Source organism: Leguminivora glycinivorella, chromosome 15 (genome assembly GCF_023078275.1).
Source record: "Leguminivora glycinivorella isolate SPB_JAAS2020 chromosome 15, LegGlyc_1.1, whole genome shotgun sequence".
NCBI lineage: Eukaryota > Metazoa > Arthropoda > Insecta > Lepidoptera > Tortricidae > Leguminivora > Leguminivora glycinivorella.
Window position 1 is genome coordinate 18,181,811 of NC_062985.1, and position 10,029 is coordinate 18,191,839.

Here is a 10,029-nt window from a genome sequence, read left to right on the forward strand (position 1 = left end):
CACTTTTTTTATATGTTCCATGCTAATTTTTTACACAAAAAATCTTCCAGCGGTGTGAACTTCGGTTTGTCTTTGAAAATATGTCGTTTTATTTAGTAATTTTCGCTCACCCTAACGTTGGGGTGAATAGGGAAAAGTGCTAGGGTTGACCCTTTTGGACTACGAACAAAACCTGACTAACTAATATGTTATGAGTAGTCGGTTATGTATTAATAAAATAAATTTATCGAAATCTACACATATGATAACCTTAAACCAACCTTTATAAATAGTGCTCTGACGCAGTGAACAAGTAAGTATGGTCGTGGGCAGTGCGGATAACGTGTTAAAATATAAGCATAGTTTGTTGCTATTTTTCATGTTTAAATAACTTCTAAACTAACGTAGTGGTATTCAAGTAAAAGGTTCACAGTGAATATTAAGTAGCTTGCCAGAAACGTGTTTCTGCTTAGCTATACCTACCATTGTAAGTATTGAGTTTTGTATCATAAAGTCAAACTAGGCATTTATTACTAATGATTTACTCTGTGGGGTGCCTTTGATCACTTGCATGGGGTAACATTGACCATAATGACACATAGTTGATTATTGTCTGATTATGTCACGGTACTTGTTGAGTTGAGGCAGATAATTTTATCTCTTCGTGTGATAAATATTGAAACAATTACAAATAAAGTTGGTTTTTCGAAGATGGTAGGTAATTTTTATTTTTGATCATTAACCCCAAAAAAGCGTTAAAGAGTTCTAATATTTGACTGTGCGAACCGTTTTTTTATCTTTTCTTGAGATAAAATACTTTTGCAAGGGGTTACATTCGATTACCATTTAAAAAAAACATAGGGTATCAAAGTAACCCCAATGTCAGTTTAAATTTGATCTCATAGTTTTTTTTCAGCGTACATTATTTTGTTACTTTTCTAGATTTTTAGCAGGAAAAGACTAAAAAAGTTGATGGCCCCATTTTTTTTCTTTCTTTACATTTAATGGATAAAAATACCCATTAAATGTAGAAGCTAGCTATAGCTACCCATTACATGTAGAAGCTAGAGAAGTTTAAATTCCCAAATTGGTCAATGTAACCCCAGTTTACGTTAGACACCGTGAATCTATTCTAATAATTCTTTTTTTATTTGAAAGAAAAATCGTTACGATACTAAAATATGCAATCTAAGATAAAAATGCTTTTCATATATAGTTACAAACTTAGTTCAGAATTTTTTTTCGTACAACTTTTATAAATTGGTCTACCTATCAAGTTAAAAATAATTTTCCTAGAAAGTCTGTATAAAGTCCTGCTTTTGAGATTTTTTCATATTTAAGAAAACAGCCCTTATTGCCTGAAATACGGCAGTGATATTGACATTGACATTTGCTTTTTCGTATTTTGACTGCACTGTTGTATTTTTTGCCATGCTAATTTGAACCTTATCTCTGAGCGATGTTTTTTTAATTTTCAGTCACGTCACAGATGTTTATGACATAACATCTAGGTATTTAGCCATTTAAAAGAAACTACAAGGGACTTTACAGACGTGGCGACTGCAACTGGTACAGGGTCTAAGCTATAATTTAAAATTATATTGTGATTTTTATATGTTTTTTTGTGTTTTATTTATTACTAAGTATGAGTTTCAACATTTTCAACTCAAGAAACTGAAATTTAGAGAAGAGACTCGGAAATTGGGTAAGATAAAGAGTCTGATGCAGATGGCGATGGCGGTATTGGGATAAGATAAGAATAGATATGCGTCGATATTCCCTGTCTTTCTTTGTGTCTCTGACTTGACTGCTGCTAGCTGTACTCTATTCATTAGGTTTTTATTTTATACACATACTTTATTTTGTATCAAACTAAATGATAAAAAAACCTAACGACCAAAAAGAATAAAGAAAATATCTGATAGTCTTTAATACAACCCGCATATACGTAATGAACAGCACAGGCCTCTGAAGACCTGCAGGGCAATCATAGTCGCGCGATAAATGATAAAACATCGGACCGTCCCTATTGCACTTACAAATAGTGCGATAGGGCTGAATGTTTTATCATTTATCACGCGACCATAATTGTCTGCCTGGAGGTATCGGCCTTCACATACGACTTTGAATAATGTTTGCGGGGATAGGCAGGCTGACGATTTTTAATCTAAGTAATTATAGAAAAGTAACGCAAAATGAAGTGCAAAGTAATTTGAAATACACCTAGATAAACAATCAACTGAGTAAGGAACGTTATCTACATATTTAGGTAAATTTAAGTCACATGAGACATGAACAGAGAAGGAAAGCTAGATGATGCGAATTTTTTCTCTGTCTTCTTGTATGCTACCTTTTTTACAGTTTAATTTCTCAAAGGAGGTAAGTAGTTGACTACAAACTCAAAATAACACTCTTGAAAAAAATTAAGGGTCACTGACCTTTCACAGTAAATTGAGGTAGTGTGAGTGAAGGGTGTTTGTGTGTGTAATGGGGTAATTTGACAGATTCTGAAAATTCTCCCTGCTCTACCCCCTCTTAAGCGCTTGACGCTTGAATGTCACTTCTATTCTATCATGTGTGGCGCATCATTTTGAACCTTGTCGTAATGCACTAAGGTTGATATTGGTTTGTAACCACGTGCGTCATTTGACGTCTTTGACCATTTAAGACCTAGTAAATGTAGCAACGTGTTTTTGGTACATTTTTAAAATACATATCTCCGAGGCATAGAAAATTGAGCTGTATGAGGCAAAGTAAGAACAACTCTTAATATATATTTTTAAATTAAAGAAAAAATGGAAAAATTCACACCTCCGGCAAGCCAGCAGCCCCGGCAAGGCCAAAGGTCGCAGGTTCGTGTCCTGCCGGAGCTGTGAATTTTTCCATTTTTCCTTTAATTTAAAAATATTATTATGTAATATCGCTCGCAGACGTTTCTGCATGATAAAAAAAAACAAACTCTTACGTTACATACGTGCGTGTCAATACGTTGGGATAGTAAAATAGGATACGAGCTTGCTTTTCGAACCACGTGTGCAGTGTGTTATATGGGAATGTATGCCGATCGACGAAGACAGAATCTCAGACTATTTGACGTTTCAGTAAGTGTTTAAGACGATACAGGAAGGGTCAATTCTCCATACAAACGCTCCCGACTATTTCCTCCCTGGTTTTTAAAGATAGAGCAATGATTTTTTCAACACAGATTATTATTATTTTTATCTGTGTCGGACCGTTTTGATTTTTATGATATTCTTATTTTTAAGGACGCTAGAGCCTATCAAACATTTCCAAAAACGGCCTTATTGATTATGGTGCAAAAAAAGGTGTGTTATTCAAAATTGGTAACAATTAGCTAAAAAAACTAAACGGTCCGGCACAGATTATTTCTTTGTTATTCAGGTTCTCAATTTTCGTTACTATTGATTAAGTTTTGAACGAGGAAACAGTCGAGAGCGGAACCTCGATTTTAGAGATTTTATCGCAATATCTTTTAACTGAGTTGTCCTGAATGGACAATTTTTTTTAGATAACTCTAGTTAATAAGACTAAGTATATTTAATTTTTATTAAGCAGAAACGTCTGCTAACGATTCTAAGCATTTTTATATTAAAGGAAAAAATGGAAAAATTTACGCTTCCGGCGGGACTTGAACCCGCACCATTTTTGCAATCCGTGCAATGCTCTTACCAAAAAATTGAGCTACGGAAGCCACGCCGGACTTCAATCGGGTCAATTGGTAAGAGCATTGCACGGATTGCAAAAATGGTGCGGGTTCAAGTCCCGCCGGAAGCGTAAATTTTTCCATTTTTTCCTTTAATATAAAAATGTAAGTATATTTAACTGAAATTCCCAAATTGAAAGGGGGGCTCCTTTCCATTTTAGCATAATTCGCTCCTGTAGCGTCTCTATAACATTGGACGACTTTGGCTGTCACATTTAAGTGTCGATAGCCGTTTTCTGTCAAAGATCGTATTGCATCATTTATACAGCCAGGCTAAGATAAGCTGGAAAAGTTTTGAAAACCTCGCCGATGCAAATATTATTTTAAACGTCAAATTTCTATAAAATTACGACGTTTTCCTTCCAGTTGCGGGGCCATCAAAATCGTCAATGACCTGTCTTTGTCTGATACTAGCCAAACGATAGGCCTCCTGGTAGTCATGGTTGTAGACTTTGGTCGACCCGTTGGTTGGCGTAGACCGTCTAGGTGACATCACCGTGGCGCCCGGGCCGCCCTAATTGTGACAATTGCCGCGACAGCTCTCACGGCGTTTACGCGCACTTAATCATAGCACGCTAATAATTATAATGGGCCCAATGGAATAAACGACATCGTAAAATTTGAATTTTATGCGCACTCGGCGCTTTGAGTGTGCTTTATCGCCCCATCGGGGACAAACGAAATTAGAGCGTTAATACATATATGTGATTTGAAGGCACTATGACTATGGGATGAAAGAACCTTAGAAGAGGTATGGATGCTAGTCAATTTGTTGCTTTTGGTCGTACAATACAGGTTTACTTTCTTACTTCCGCTTCCCTACCCTGTTATATTTGGTAATACGCGAATTGCTTGGTAATTCTTAATCGTCATCCCAATAAATTTTGCCTATCTCTGTCGCCAACAAATTATTTCGTTCATTCGTCTTTTTGAATATTTGTCGTTAGAATAAGAGTGGCAAATTAAGATATTCTGATTTTCTTACTACTTCGTCCTAATTATTACAGGTTTATTCATTCTGTGTGCAAAATTTAAGTCTCAAAGTTATTCTGCCTTAGGGATATTTTTTTATCCTGCAGCCGACACAATAGACAGCCGTACGAGGTACGAGTATATTATGCGTACTTTTAGGCTTAGCTATATAGCCCACAGAACTAAATCAAGATAGAAGGAAAATGCTCGGCGATTAACAGCGAAACCGAACGTGTAACGTTTTGTGTCGAGCCTATGACGTCACGAGTGTACTTTAGTGATGGGAACGTTGTCGCCGCGTAAAGCCGGGTACTCACTAGCGAGCTGTAACTGTTACCGAACAGATACTGTAACGAGGTTCTAGTGTGTACGCATGTTACAGTTCGGGCTCGCGACGTCGCCGTATCCAGTACCCCGAGCGTACTCATTTAGCGAGCCGTAACTGTAACCGAACAGATACAGTAATGAGGTCTAGTGTGTACGCGTGTTACAGTTCAGGCTCGTGACGTCGCCTGATCCATTTCCTGGGGCGTACTCATTTGTGAGCAGTAACTGTAACCAAAAAGATACAGTAACCAGGTTCTAGTGTGTACGAGAAGGCCACATCACTGTAAAATTAATGACGAGCCGGATGTATCTGCATTTTTGGATTGTAACTCCACAATGTCGGACGAAGGTGTCTCTCGCTTGTGCAGCATATATATGTATATTTATATTTATAGATGCATTACTTTATGATACCTATCGGCCACGAAGAAGGTGGATTCAGAGAATGTACCGGAAAAGAAGTGATCTACTGTAAATAATGAAAAATAAAAAAAATTGTAACCATTATAAAAAATCACTCGAATGAGTGCAACCGATTTCGAATATTTAATAAATTTAGGAGTCTACAGGACACTATTCTCCATTTCTCCCTGTAGGAGTCTATCAATAGAAGCTATTAAATTTCTCCTCTGACCATTCACTCATGATGAAAAGTTGGACGTTCGCAGCGGATTGTTACAACCTCTCTTCTCGACGTCCACGAGCGCACTGCGAGCGCCCTTTGATTCGCGGCAAAAACCGACAATTATCGGCTCGCTGTGAGCCGCTCGTGTTGCGTTCGTTGCAGGCTCGTGAACCACGTACACACTATGTTTTTGGTTACAGTAACGGTTACGGTTACATGCAATGTTACAGGTTCTGAAATGAGTACGTTGTAAACATTGGTTCGCTGCGAGCAGCAACGCGCACCGCTCGCAGGAGGTTCGCGAACCATGTACACACTATGGTTTTGGTTACAATAACGGTTACGGTTACCTGTAACGTTACAGGTTCGGAAATGAGTACGTTGTAAACATCGGCTCGCTGCGAGCAGCAACGCGTACCGCTCGCAGGAGGTTTGCGAACCACGTACACACTATGTTTTTTGGTAACAGGTCATGCAACGGTTACAGTTACAGCTCGCTAGTGAGTACCCGGCTTAACCCATTCGATCGTGGAGGTTGCGTGCGGGATGCCCGCCGAAGTTAAAAATACGGTTAAAGATTATTTATTCCCATAAGAATTACAACAAAATATCGGATGTTCATCTTCGTTTTGAAATGAAGTAAGTATATACCTGTATTCGTGTGATGACAAACAATTCACTAGTAGGTATATAATTTGCCTAAGGCCAGGAACAAAGATTTTAGTAGGTAGGTATTAATACTAGTTAATATTTCGTAATATTTTTAAGAAAATCGACCATGTACTCACAGCATTATCCTCATGTTATTTGTTACAACTTTTAGTAATATATAAATATAATTAACCATTAACACATTTTTAGAGTTATTTTTATTCATAATAATAAATATAGAGCGTATTATGTTTGTATTTGTTTTTCTGCCGACCACAAATTCAACGTTAATACCGTAACTGTAACCTATTTTAAAGTTAAATTTACTTTTCACTCGTACTTTATATGTATAGTTTCATAACAATATAAAAACATAATTATAATTTCCACTGCTTCCCAAAATCGATTTAAATCGAATAAGGAAATCGCAGCATACATGACGATATAGTTCCGTGGTGCACCACTATTCTTAAGTTCGACGTGAGTTCGACGAACAAAATAACAAATCTACCTTCACTTTGTCTCGACAGTTTGAATAGCCTATTTTTATATCGCTTGTTTTAAACGCACGCCAAGTCGGACTCGTCAAATTAAAGCCGCAATGGAAAACTAGTTTGACGGCCGTACGTCAGCTAATGTTTTGATGATAAAAATAGGAAAATCGTGTTTTTTATTTAATAAAAAATATTTTAGGACAAATGGTACTTACCGATGATAGGAAATTTAACACTTTGTTTAACACCCTTGCTTTTATTGGTGGTGTTTGAACAATTAATTATCGAATACCGACCCATTTTGTATTTTTTTTCACTGTATGTCACTCGCGGGCAGCGGTCGGGAGCAGACTGACATGCGCGGCGAACAATGTTGCTCGCTATTTAACTTTTTCGCACGCGAAGTAGATACACTTTTTCCTTCTATCTTGATTTAGTTCTGTGATATAGCCCTTTGTTGTCTGAAACCATTTCATTCACACAAACTTGCAAGAATGCACCCGTCCATAACTGGGTTCAATAAATGTAAAGTGAAACCATCAGCATTTGCTTTAAGGGCATTGGTCTCCAGTGCAGACATTTACATCAATTAGTCTTTTCAAACTGAGTTGTCATTGTCAACGCCCTGCGAAACCAAGCTAACTGTGAACTCTGACAACTCATCAAATCAAAAAATCGATAGGTCCACTTATACTAGATGAAATCAACAGTTTTCCTGCTGAAAGGTACGGGACAGCTAATACTGAAATGTAATCTGATGCCAATCATGAGCAACCCACCCATTTTAAACGTACACAGGCCCAAAAAGTCCTATAACCATTTGATTTCTTAAGCACTTATAATTCTTTTATTTGAAAGTTGGTATTTGACATGTGGGCAAACGACACTCTTAATTTGGTTGTAAATTAAATATTAACTTTACCACAACTAGGTCGGAATGGTAAATCTTACGGACGGCCGCGATTTGTTAGCATGTTTTATTGGTGTTATGATTTATAATGTTTACAAGCAACAGATGTGTCATATGGTCTATGTAATTTATGACACTTGTTGCTATTTCAATGTGAATATTAAATGAATACAGTGGCAACAAAGAAACATTAAGTAGTTATGACTTATGGTATGGTACAATAGCAAAATGTTTCTTGTTTTTTTTGGTTGACAATACAAAAGCTCTGTCTTTTATGCCGGAAATACACTGCGACAAGATGTTTCCATAATTAGCATAGTTTTGTACACGTTTTGTATGACTACAACCTTTAAAGGAGCTAATTCACAGGAATCTAATAATAGGTTAAGTAGGAACAGTCCTACTTAACCTATTATTAGATACATAGGTGTTTTACTGTTATTACCTACCTATAAGTAAACACATTGATCGTTTATAGGTACTACCTATCACTTTATAAGTCGAAATGCCTAATAGATTGCAACACCAAAGTCTGCTTTTTAAGGATTTGCAAATATCAAAACGGTCCGAAAATACTGCACACAACAGTTCATTCATAAAGTTGTATGGTGCAGGAAGTTTCTGGAGAAACGCGCATTGAGGATTGCCAATTGCCAACCAAGTGGTGAAGATAATTAGACGGTCAGCTACAAATCTGGGCACTATAAAAAGGCGCGAAAATCAAATTGTCTATGGAGACTACACCGTTGCCTCCACATTTTCAAGTGTTATGGCTCTTCGATTATTCAGCCAACGTCAAGGTTTAGGAAATCACGGCGCTTTATGAAGGCAATTGGCCGGTAAGCCCTGTTTCTTCAGCCGCCTTTTTTAACCTCCGACGCAAAAACGACGGGGTGTTATAAGTTTGACGTTTCTGTCTGTCTGTCTGTGTGTCTTTCTGTGGCATCGTAGCTCCCGAACGGATGAACCGATTTAGATTTAGTTTTTTTTCTCTGAAAGCTGAGTTAGTCGGGAGTGTTCTTAGCCATGCTTCATTAAAATCGGTCTACTATGTCGCGGTCGGGGGTTTTTTCAAAATTTTAATTTTGTGGTTAGGTTATTAGTGACAATCTCTTCTGACAAGTCTTTAGAAATGTCGCTCTGCGGAACGCGACGGATCAACTTCCAAACGTTTTATGGATAATTCACAAAGACTGTACACTGCAAATTTCATAATTGATTAGTAATATTAGTAAGATTTGATACATCAGCTGTTGAAACCTTGGTTCCGTTGAACCAATTCGAGTCGGTATCAGATCTGGAACGATGCCAGACAGACGTCTGCTTCCAATTTGGACGGAAGTGCAACTATGTATAACTATTAGGGTGTTTCTTATTTTATCAATGTTAAAATGTTCTATGTCTCACCCCCTCAGATTGTTCTCTGGTACTAAAAAATAATTGTAATTTTTTTTCAGAATTTTTCGTTACATTTTAGGGGTCGCTACCACACGTTGAAAATTTTGATTCTTCATACAAAATGATTTTTTTATTACTTTTTTTTATTTTTTTTATGATACTTATGACGAATCATTGTATTCATGTACCTAAAATTTTATATAACATTACAGCTTAATTTTTTTTTACGCATAAAATTCGTGTTTTAGGTGTATTAAACACTGATTTTAGTGGATTTTATTGACTTGTACCAACAGTACGGGAATAAAAATTATTAAAAATCAAACGAAATTATTCTTAATATCAAATATCCTTAAAAATAGCTTTAAATACCTTAAAACATTGTTTTAGACAGAAAAAACGAAAAAAAAATATATTAAAAAAATCATTTTGTATGAAAAATAAAATTTTTCATTGTGTAGAACCTCTAAAATTTATCGAAAAATTCTAAAAAAAAATTACAATAACTTTTTAGTACCAGAGAACAATTTGAGGGGGTGAGACATAGCACTTTTTAACTTTGATAAAATATGCAACACCCTAATAACTATACATTATTTTATTCATACCTTATCGCCACGGCTACATGGAGTTTAGGCACTGGTCCCACCGCGAACTACTAAACTATGAGCTATCGGCTATAAAAACGAACAAAAGATCCCCGCTGTAAATAAAAGAGACACGGCGATGTTTATAGTTACTCGCCCCGGTGAGCTATCAATATCGCCGTGACTCTTTTATTTGCATGGGAGTGCTTAATATCTTTTTCACCACACCAACTGGTAAGGCTTTCTTTGCTATTCGAAAACAGATAGCAAAATTGCATTTTATCCACAAGGGGGCAAAGTAATTTCATACGAATTTTAACTCGATGTCTTAATCTAGCGGCTAGATTTTACCTATAAATGAT